The 10025-nt window shown below is 45.5% G+C and overlaps 1 long non-coding RNA gene across 2 annotated transcripts in view; it reads left to right on the forward strand.

Moving 5' to 3' along the window:
• Positions 1–10025, forward strand: part of LOC116077811 — a 16965-nt gene that overhangs the window by 885 nt on the left and 6055 nt on the right. Inside the window, exons 2-5 of one of the 2 annotated variants that reach the window (XR_004113340.1) lie at positions 7211–7285; positions 8235–8331; positions 9408–9513; positions 9816–10022. This is a non-coding gene — a long non-coding RNA (uncharacterized LOC116077811). Of the gene's footprint in view, positions 1–7210; positions 7286–8234; positions 8332–9407; positions 9514–9815; positions 10023–10025 lie in introns of those variants that run through there. The other variant, XR_004113339.1, reaches the window with a different exon arrangement.

Raw genomic sequence — 10025 nt, forward strand, 5'->3', positions numbered from 1 at the left:
TATATATATATATATATATATATACATATCTCTCTCTCTGGACACAGGATCTCTCTCTCTCTCTCTGGAACTCCTCATGTTCTAGCTCAAGATAATCTTGAACTCTGATCATCCTGTCTTTCCCTTCCAAATAGTAGAAATACAGGTATTACAGGTTCCTTTCTGTGCTTTTATTTATTTTGGGGGGCATGATCACTCTAGAAAAGCAGTCAGAACTCTTAACCACTAAGCCATCTCTCCAAACCCTTATTAGTAAATTTACAGATATTTTTCTAGACACTTTTTAGTTCAATGCTGTTTTGTTGGAGAAGAAGAGGAGGAGGAGGGAGAAGAGGAGGAAGGGGAGAAGGAGGGGGGAGGTCAAGGGCATCACAGCTGATCAGCAGGTCCTTAAGTCTCCCTCCAGTTAACCCAAGAAATGTCCAGGGAGATTCAGAGGGGTGGGGTATGGAGAGGAATGCAGAGCTACAGGAAGCCAGCATGTGGAAAGATGGGGTCATCCTGGTGACTTCATGCTGTGACCACAACCAGTATCTGGAACAGGACCTCAGGCAGTTCCTTGGCTCTCAGCACGTCTGTCTTTTCTGTCAGACACAGTCTAATCTTTCAGTTTTCTTTTCTCCAAACTTCTCAAAGGGATGGCCCCACCTTTCTTCCCTGTCTTGCAGGCTTTCCTTTGACCCTGCTTCACCCCATAGCAGTGACTCAACTGCCAGGCACCCAAGCAGATGGTCCAACACCCAGACCCAAAGATGGTCTGCTTCCTCCAGCCCTTCCCCCTAGAGGGCCTGAGAAATAAGAACAAAGGGGAGGATCAAGTCTTCATTTGAGAGTGGCAGTGGGTCTCTTGAGTCTTGAGCCTTCTGCTCTGTACCGCCCTATACTATGCTATACTGAGGAGAAGGACAGTAAACCCTGTTCCCTTGACTTTACTCTCGGGATGCAGGTCAGCTAGTTAGTGGCAATCCAGGAATCTCTCCTGGATTCCAGGCTCTCTGGAAGCTTCGCCAGGGTGACTGGGCAGTGAAAGGTGCCATTGTGCCCTAAGTTGATCTTCAGTAGAGTGGCTGGCCATTCCAGGCCTTGGCACAGCTTGATTAGGCTGGAACCCTGGAGCACAGGACTGGGGTCTTTCAGGGGTGGAGGTTCCATGACGTTCATCTTGCTCAGGCTGGTCTCTCATTTTGGCGTTGTGCTTCTGCATGCACCTACAGTTGTGGGTGCTACAGGGACTGAAGCTGTTGTTGGAATGGTCGCTCTCATCCTTGTCAGAGGGCTGCAGGTTTTCCTGGATGGTCTCCATCTTGCCAACTCCCTGCTTTGTTCATTCATCGATGTGTACAGGGGATTCTCCAACCCCCACTCCCCAAGTAGGAGTGGCTAGTAATTCATTCCCAAGCCACAGCAGTGTGTGCCTAGGGGTGTGTACCCCACAGGGCATCTCTAACCCAAACAGAAGCATCAGGATACCCGAAGCCAGGCTTGCACGTCAGCTCCTGGCAACTCTGGAGGTATGGGGCAACAGCTGGCAGTTCCTCCTCTGAACAGAGCAGGCAGCGGGTAGCTTTGTAGCCCTAACTCTGTGGCTCACAGCAGGATAGCTTTGAGACTGAAGGGCAGAGCATTAAGGGTGAGGATGGGCCTTATGAAGGGAGTATGGGAACCCACACCCAGCAGCTCACAACTACCCATAACTCCAGTGTTGGAGATCTGGTGCCCTCTCTCCAAGGCACCTGCACTCAGGTCAACACACACACACACACACATACACACACACACTCACACAATTCTTTTTCAAACTTTAGTTTGTTAAGAGGGACATTGGGGATGAAGGTCTGAAACTGATTTTCAAGGAAAGCCATAGAACAAGTCCCCCATCTGTAAATCTGCCAACCGAAGAGCAGGTCCAAGGACAAAGAACTCTGCCAAGCCCCAGAATCTTCCACCTATCCCTCCATAACCCACCCTGGCTGTAGAGGACCCAATGCTAACATCTGGAACAGCTGGAAGACCAGACCTAGAGGGCTCAAGGTCATGCGGTACCCAGATAGGCAGGGACCTAACCTAGAAGTTGGTGAACATACTGGAACCAAGTGAGATTGGCCACTAAGGAGCTGCCAAGCATCTTTGGCCCATCTGGCAGTGAGGCAAGGCAGGTGGCTGAGCAGTTTTATTTTATTTTTAATTATGTGCATATAAGTGTCTGGGTGTGTGAGTATGTGTATACAGTGCCCTTGAAGTCCAAAAGAGGGTGTCAGATCCCCTAGAGATGAAGCTACAGTGGTTGTGAGCTTCAGGATATGAGTGCTGGGAACCAAATTGATGGTGGAATAGAAGGATGGGGAGAAAGATGGGGACATGAGAACGGAAAGGAGTACACACACACACACACACACACACACACACACACACACACACACTCCTCCCCATTGAAGCCTATCACTGGACTGGAGAGATGATTCAGTGGTTAAGAGCAGGGGCTACTCTTCCAGAGGTCCAGGATCTTAGCACTCACAGGAACATTTGCAACAGGGATGACAGTTCAGTGGAGGAGGGGATTTTACTCCTGAAAGGGGAAAAATTCCCAGGGTGGGTTATGGAGGGCTAGGTGGAAGATTCTGGCACTTGACAGAGTTCTTTGTCCTTGGACCTGCTCTTTGATTGACAGATTTATGGATGGGGGATTTCTGAGTTCGAGGCCAGCCTGGTCTACAGAGTGAGTTCTAGGACAGCCAGGGCTACACAGAGAAACCCTGTCTCCAAAACAAAATAAAACAAAACGAAACAAAAAAGACTTACAGGCAATTTCGAGCTTACAGCTGCCATGTGGTTGCTGGGAATTGAATCCAGGTCACTTTCTGATAGTGAGGCAGGAGGGTGGGGCTGTGAGTGACACCTGCAAGGCCTTACTTATATAATGGCTATAAAATTGTCATAGGAGAAATACTAGTTGAAATAAAATTGTCAAAGAAGAAGGCCGCCCAAAAGTCCCCGCTGGTGGTAAGAACTGGCTCTGGGCCTTTTGGGAAGGCATTGAGGTTACAAGGTGACCTGTGGCTCAGGATGACGTTGAAGCCTACAGCACCTGGGGTGGTGATTAAAATGATACCTGTGATGCATGAAGTCATAAATAGAACTACGAGCAACAGCTAGAGCAGGAAAAGCCTTCTGTGTCCAAGCCACTCTGTCTTATGTGGACACCAAACTCAGCTCTTCTGAGGAGCTGCCAGCACCTTAACTGCTGAACCATCTCTCCAGGCCCTTCTACATTCTTTTGCACTTCTCCCCGCCTCCCCTTGAAAGTATGCTGTATCTTTATTTTATCTCTTATTGTCATCGTTATGTTTGTATGTGTGTGTGTGTGAGTGCAGGCACGTATGTGCACATGTGGTCAAAGGGCAACTCCCTGGAGTTGGTCCTTTTATCCCATCATGGGATCTGGAATTGAACTGAGGTCATTGAGCTTGTGGTCTAAGTGCTTTGGGTCTCTGAGCCATCTCGCTGTCTTCAGAAGTATCCTATCAACAAACTGTCTGCTACCAACTACACATCTCACGTCTTTGTCCAATTTCTTGTTCCAGGACAGAGACTCTGGAGCCTCCCTGAGGTGCTCATTGTCCCCCCTCCCCCCTCTCCCCCTTCCCACTCCCATCCCCCGCTATCTGCTGATATCAACAGTGCTCCGAGGTTATTGGAGTTTTAGGGCAAAAGCGACAACTCTGGGACTTTCTAGGGACAAGGCTCAGCCACCCTTATTACAGGGACTAGTAATGATGAAAAGTAGAGACAGGACATTGAATCCACTGAGAAGAGGAACAGGTAAAAAGTTTCAGTGACCAAAGGTCCATTTTCAGAACACGGACATGGAAGAAGTGGATGGGGCCAAGGATGTACATGATCAAATTTCTAGCTCAAGCCTTGGTCTGGCAAATCACAACCCCAGGTTTTAAAGCAAGCCCTTATCGCTTAAAGGGAGCATGCTGAAATGGTCACGTTTCAGGTGCAGCTTTCCTATCACCCACAATTCCCCTGATGTTGCTGCTTGGGGGTAATTTCAGTTGCTGGTATAAATCTGTATAGTATCAGTCCTGCTTTTAGAATCCAAGATGACCGCAGGCTTGGGGCGATGGCTAGGTGCCAGGATGGTTACCTCTTAATTGCTTTATGTAATTTCTAAGCACTAGGTTCTGAGTTTCCTAACAAGACTGCTGTGTTTCTTTGTGTGTGCTTGCGCGCGCACGCGGGTGTGTTTGTGTGTGTGTGTGAGTGTGTGTGTGTGTGTGGTTTAAATCCATTTGGAATATAATTCATTTATTTGTAATAATAACCTTTAATTTAATAAACTTTACTATTAAAAAATCTTGCAAGTAAATAAAAGCATCACACACCAAAATTAATCTGATCCAAAGTATCAGTGAACTTCTATAAAGTTAGGCTAGGCATAGAATACTTTTTTGGTATAAAATATATTCTATGCACTTATCTACCACTCAAGCCAACAAATCTGTGACAGAATCAGAACTAAAAATGGTAATTAGCTTTATATCCTCTTTCATATCATGTCCCCTGCCTCTGTTTGGTCGTCCCTCACTCCCCACATTTAGCCTTTCTCATTTTTCCATGTTATACTGTACCCAACGTCCCTACTGATGCACTTACCACAGTTCCCAGTGTCTCTCTGGGCTTGGTGGTGACCACTTCTAATCCCAGCATTCAGGAAGCAGAGGCAGTTGGATTTCTATGAATATGAGGTTAGTAGCTTAGTTTATTCCAAGTTCTAAGCCAATCAGGGCTACAGAGTAAAATACTGTCTCAAAAACTTAGATAAATAAAATATATACACTCGTTGAGGGTTTTTGTTTGTTTGTTTGTTTTTTTGTTTTTGAGACAGGGTTTCTCTGTGTAGCCCTGGCTGTCCTGAAACTCACTCTGTAGACCAGGCTGGCCTCGAACTCAGCAATCTGCTTGCCTCTGCCTCTCAAGTTCTGGGATTAAAGGCATGCGCCACCACTGCCCGGCTGAGTTATTTTTCTTAAAGAATTTTCTTCTGCAAATGATATTGTAAGGCGATTTCTTTATTTCCTTCTATTGAAAATACTTTTCTCATATAATGTATCCTGATTTTGGTCCCCCACTTCCCTCCTCCCAGTACTTAGGAGGGACTGAGTTTCTCCCGATCTCTCCTCCCATCCAGATCCACTCCCTTTCTGTCTCTCATTAGAAAAGAACAGGCTTCTAAGAGGTAATAATAAAATATAAGAAAATAAAATATAAGATAAAACAAGAACTATTGCACTGAAGTTGGACAAGACAATTCAACAGAGGGGGAAAAAAAAGCCAAGGTACAAAGAATAAGAGGCCAGCTTGTACACCCACTCAGGATCCCATACAAACAGAAACTGGAAGAGGCCAGCTTGTTCACCTACTCAGGATCCCATACAAACAGAAACTGGAAGTCATAACACAAATGCAGAGGACCTGGTGCAGACCCACGCAGACCCCTGTCGCTTCATTTCTTATTTCTTTTTTTTCGAGACAGGGTTTCTCTGTGTAGCCTTGGCTGTCCTGGAACTCACTCTGTAGACCAGGCTGGCCTCGAACTCAGAAATCCTCCTGCCTGTGCCTCCCAAGTGCTGGGATTAAAGGCGTGTGCCACCACTGCCTGGCTTCATTTCTTATTTCATGTGCATTTGCTCCTGTTCATTTAGTGGGCCTCGTTTCCTGGATGCCCTTTATCCTCTCTGGCTCTTAAACTTTTTCTGCCTCCTGTTCCATGGGGTTCCCTGATCCCTGAAAGGAGGGATTTGATGGGGCCATTCTACTTAGGACGGAGTGTTTCAAAGTCTCTTACTATCGTCATAAATCTGGCTTTGGGTCTCTGTATTTGTTCCCATCTGGTGCAGAAGGAAGCTTTTCTGATGATGGCTGAACAAAAGCACCAGTCTATGAGTCTAGCAGAATGTCATTAGGTGCCATTTTGTCACTACTTTTTTTCTTTAAAGACCAGTAGAATTTGGTTTTATTCTAGGTCCCTGAGCTATCTAGTGTCTGGTTCTTGATTACCTAAAACACTGTCAGGTATGGATTCCACCTCCTGGAATGGATCTTAGGTCAAGTCAGATATTGTTGATTGGTATATTAGTCAGGGGTTGTCTAGAATAATAGAACATATACCTATACCTTTATCTATCTATCTATCTATCTATCTATCTATATACACACATATACATATATATGTAAATACACACACACACACACACACACACACACACATATATATATATATATATATATATATATATATAGAGAGAGAGAGAGAGAGAGAGAGAGAGAGAGAACACAATGGATGGCTGTGAATCCATACTATCCCCGAATTGGCCCTTACTTTTAGCTGTCTCTCCCCATATTTCCTCCCTCAACCCTCTCCCCCTCCCTACTTGGTCCTCCACTTCAGTCCTGTCCCCCCACCCCCATGAAGTACATTGTTTAGGTTTAAGAATGAGAGATGGAAGCTGATAAGGTTAAACTCAAACCCTCCAATGTTCTGGCTCTAGGTCAGCATCGTTTGTTATTTTCTGCAGCTTTTTGGAGATGTCTTTGGGAAGACAAGTGCTCTCTCTGTTGGTGACTTTGATGTTATTGGCTGGGTTGAATTTTCTTGGCTTTCAAGACAGCAGGATCCCAAAGTGAGGGGACTTCGCTCTTCCTCTATCCTTTCATTGCTCCTGTCTTTTTCCTCTCTGGGTCCTATGTAGCCCAGACTGGCCTGAAATTTACCATGTAGCCAAGAATAATCTCGAATTTCTGATCTTTTGGCTTCCCTCTTCTGAGTGCTGTGAGTTCAAGTTCATCCACCCATGCCTACCTGATTTTATGTAGTGCTTGGGGTCAAACCCAGGTCTTTGCTTGTGCCAAGCAAATACTCTACAAACTGAGCTACAGCCCAGTCCCAAATTTTACCTTTATTTGTTTGTTTGTGTGTGTGCACATACCTGCCATGTAGGTGTGGAGGTCAGAGGTCAGCTTGAGGGAGTAGACTCTATCTTTGTACCATGTGGGCCTGCAGATCAAACTTAGGACATCAGGCTTGATGGCAAATGCCTTCACCGCTGACCATCTAGAAGCTCAGCTGTGTTATTGCTCTCTCCTGCCTCAATGACTGCCCACCCACAGCTTAGGGCTAAACCTTATGTTTTCTCCTCGAATCTAGGGAGCTGTTCAAACCCACCTCCTCTTCTTCATATCCCACCCAACTGAAGACCACTCTGCTTTTCTGGATGTTCAAGTAAGACTTCTTGGGGTCACTTCTAACCTTTTCTTTTCCTTAAAATTTGTGTGTATATGTGTGTGAGCATATTTGTGTGTGTATGGTGTGTGGGGGGGGATATAGTGTGTGTGTGTATGTGTGTGTGTGTGTGTGGTGTGAATATGCATATTCACAGCTCTCCAGCCCTCCCTTTACACTTTTCCTTTTCTTATCTAATTCATTAATAAGCACAGCCCTTTAGATCCACCTCCAAAATACCCTTGTAGCTGAGCATGGTGGTCAATGAATGTCCCAGGTAGAGGTAAGAGAATCACGAGTTCAGCATCATCGCAGCTGTATACTGACGTAAGGCCAGCCCAGACTACATGCAATCCCCTCTCCTAAAAAAAAATATCTGTAATGAAGTGCTCCCATCTTCTCTGCTGTCAGCATCCTGGAGCATGTTCCTTTGTTCTTCCATGGCGTATTGAAGAGGCTTCCTGATGGGCCATTTTACTTCAGCCCTTATCCCTGACATTCTATAAAGATTTATTTTCATGTGTGTGTGTGTGTGTGTGTGTGTGTGTGTGTGTGTGTGTGTGTGTGTACCCGGGTACCTTGGAGGCTAGAAAAGGGCATCAGATCCCCTGGAGCTGGTGTTGCTGGTGGTTGTGAGCTGCCTGATACGGGAACTTGCAACTGACCTCTGCTTCCCTGAAAGAATAGCCAGCACTCTTCTGAACCGCCTCTCTAACCTCCATTTTATTTTATTCAGTATGTAGACCAGGCTGGCCTCAGACTCAGAGACCCACCTGCCTCTGCCTCCCCAGTGCTGGGATTAAAGATGTGTGCCACTTCCACTACTCAGCCTTTTAGGGTTAGGTTCCTTATTGAGGGCTTTAATAGAGTAAAAGGCAGGAAATGCTCCAATTCTATGCTGGAAACAACAGTACTTCAGGGTTTATCTTCTGGCCTTTTTCTTTGACAGTGACTTTGAGCTGCTGCGCCTGTGTGTGGAGATGCCTGCTGCAAGCTGATTTGAGTTAACTGAAGGAAAAGGAAAGAATTGGAGACAGAAGCCAGAGGTAATAGGTTTCCCGCTTCTGTTTATATTACCTGTCAAAGTAGTTCAGACGGGAGGCTAAGCCATTTTGCCCTCTGTCAAAGCAATATTCTGAGCAACTTACTTTTCTCATTTATTTGCTTGTTTGTGTGTTTAGTGTGTGTGTGTGTTTGTGTGTGTATGTGTGTGCATATGCATGAACGAGCATGCATGTGGAGGTCAGAGGACAACCACAGGAGTCCCTCCACCATTATAGATCCCAGGACAAACAAACTTAGGTCATAAGCTTTGGCAGCAAGCTATCTCCCCAGCCCAGAATTTAGTGAATAACAATAAAGTCACGAGCTATGCCAGATTTTCCATTTCTCTGAGCCTGACCTGGAGAAGTTTCTACCGTGTCCATTGGTCTGTGGCTTTGAAGTCTGCCGTGGCAATGCTTATGTCTGCCACACGCATTAACTTAGGATTGCATCTGACCTTACACACTCACTCAGAGCTCTCTCTGCTCCTCACATTGTTCCTTTCTCCAACTATGGGGTACTCAAGGGATGTGGTATTCAGGAAGGAGAATCTGTAAATTGTGAATGGTCAATTTATGATATTGATCTCTGTAGACAGAATTCTGATTCCTCAAATCAAGATGTTCTTTAAGTGCTTTTTTTTTTTTTCTCAAAGGATATAAGCCCAAAGGTGTTGATTAGTTTAGAAGTAAGAGGTTTGTGTTGGAGAGAGAGCTTAGTGGTTAAGAACACGGATTCTCCTGCAGAAGACCCAAGTTCAGTACCTAGCACACACATGATGGCTCACAAGTGTTTGTAACTCTAGTTTCAGCAACCCCCTTTTGGCCTTCAGGGCCACCTGAGAGAACATGGTGGACATTCAGATAAGACTTGTCCGTGTGTGTCATACATGTATACGCAGAGTATTTAAAAGACAGACTATATGCAAACGTAAACATGTAGTCCCATTCAATTATGTAAGGCACACACACACACACACACACATACACACACACGAAAACAGGAAGTTATTTCACAGGGAAATGATAATATGGTAATTATGGTAATAATAGTTTCTTTCTGATCCTCATTTGTTCAGAATTTCTATGATGTGGCTTTTCGTTCCTGGAACTCGCTCTGTAGACCAGGCTGGCCTCAAACTCAGAGATCTGCCTATTTCTGCCTCCTGAATGCTAGGATTAAAGGTATGTGTGACCACACTCAGCTATTATAAAGAAAAACAATAAGGATATGATGCTCCTAGGGTTGAGGAGGTTATTGTAGATAGGAAAGAGAAAACAGCCAGAATCGTGTGGAACCAGGCTGAGAGAGGAGGGGTTGCAGCGTCCCACCCAGATGACTCCTAGCAGGTACTGTCAGAAGCACTGAGGGAGACTGACAGCTCGATTCTGCTTTGATATGCTAAACAGACATCGCTGTGCTGGGTTTGAGACCTAACAGCTGTGTGTTCTTTTCAAGTGCAACTTTACTTTTTGATCCTTCCAAGTTCCTCCTGGTGCTAGGGGTTGGCGCCAGAGCCTCAGCTCGCTCACGCTCGGGAGTCTTTACCACTATGCCACTCCCAGCACTCTGTGGAGAGAGAAGTGGAAAGGAAGACTTGGAACTTCAAAGAATGGCAACAAAAGAAGCAAACAAGCCCAATGCTGTACCTCAAGAGTTGTCCATAGTTTGCAGCTATCAACAGGGTATACAACAG

This window comes from Mastomys coucha, unplaced genomic scaffold (assembly GCF_008632895.1).
Source record: "Mastomys coucha isolate ucsf_1 unplaced genomic scaffold, UCSF_Mcou_1 pScaffold5, whole genome shotgun sequence".
Lineage (NCBI taxonomy): Eukaryota > Metazoa > Chordata > Mammalia > Rodentia > Muridae > Mastomys > Mastomys coucha.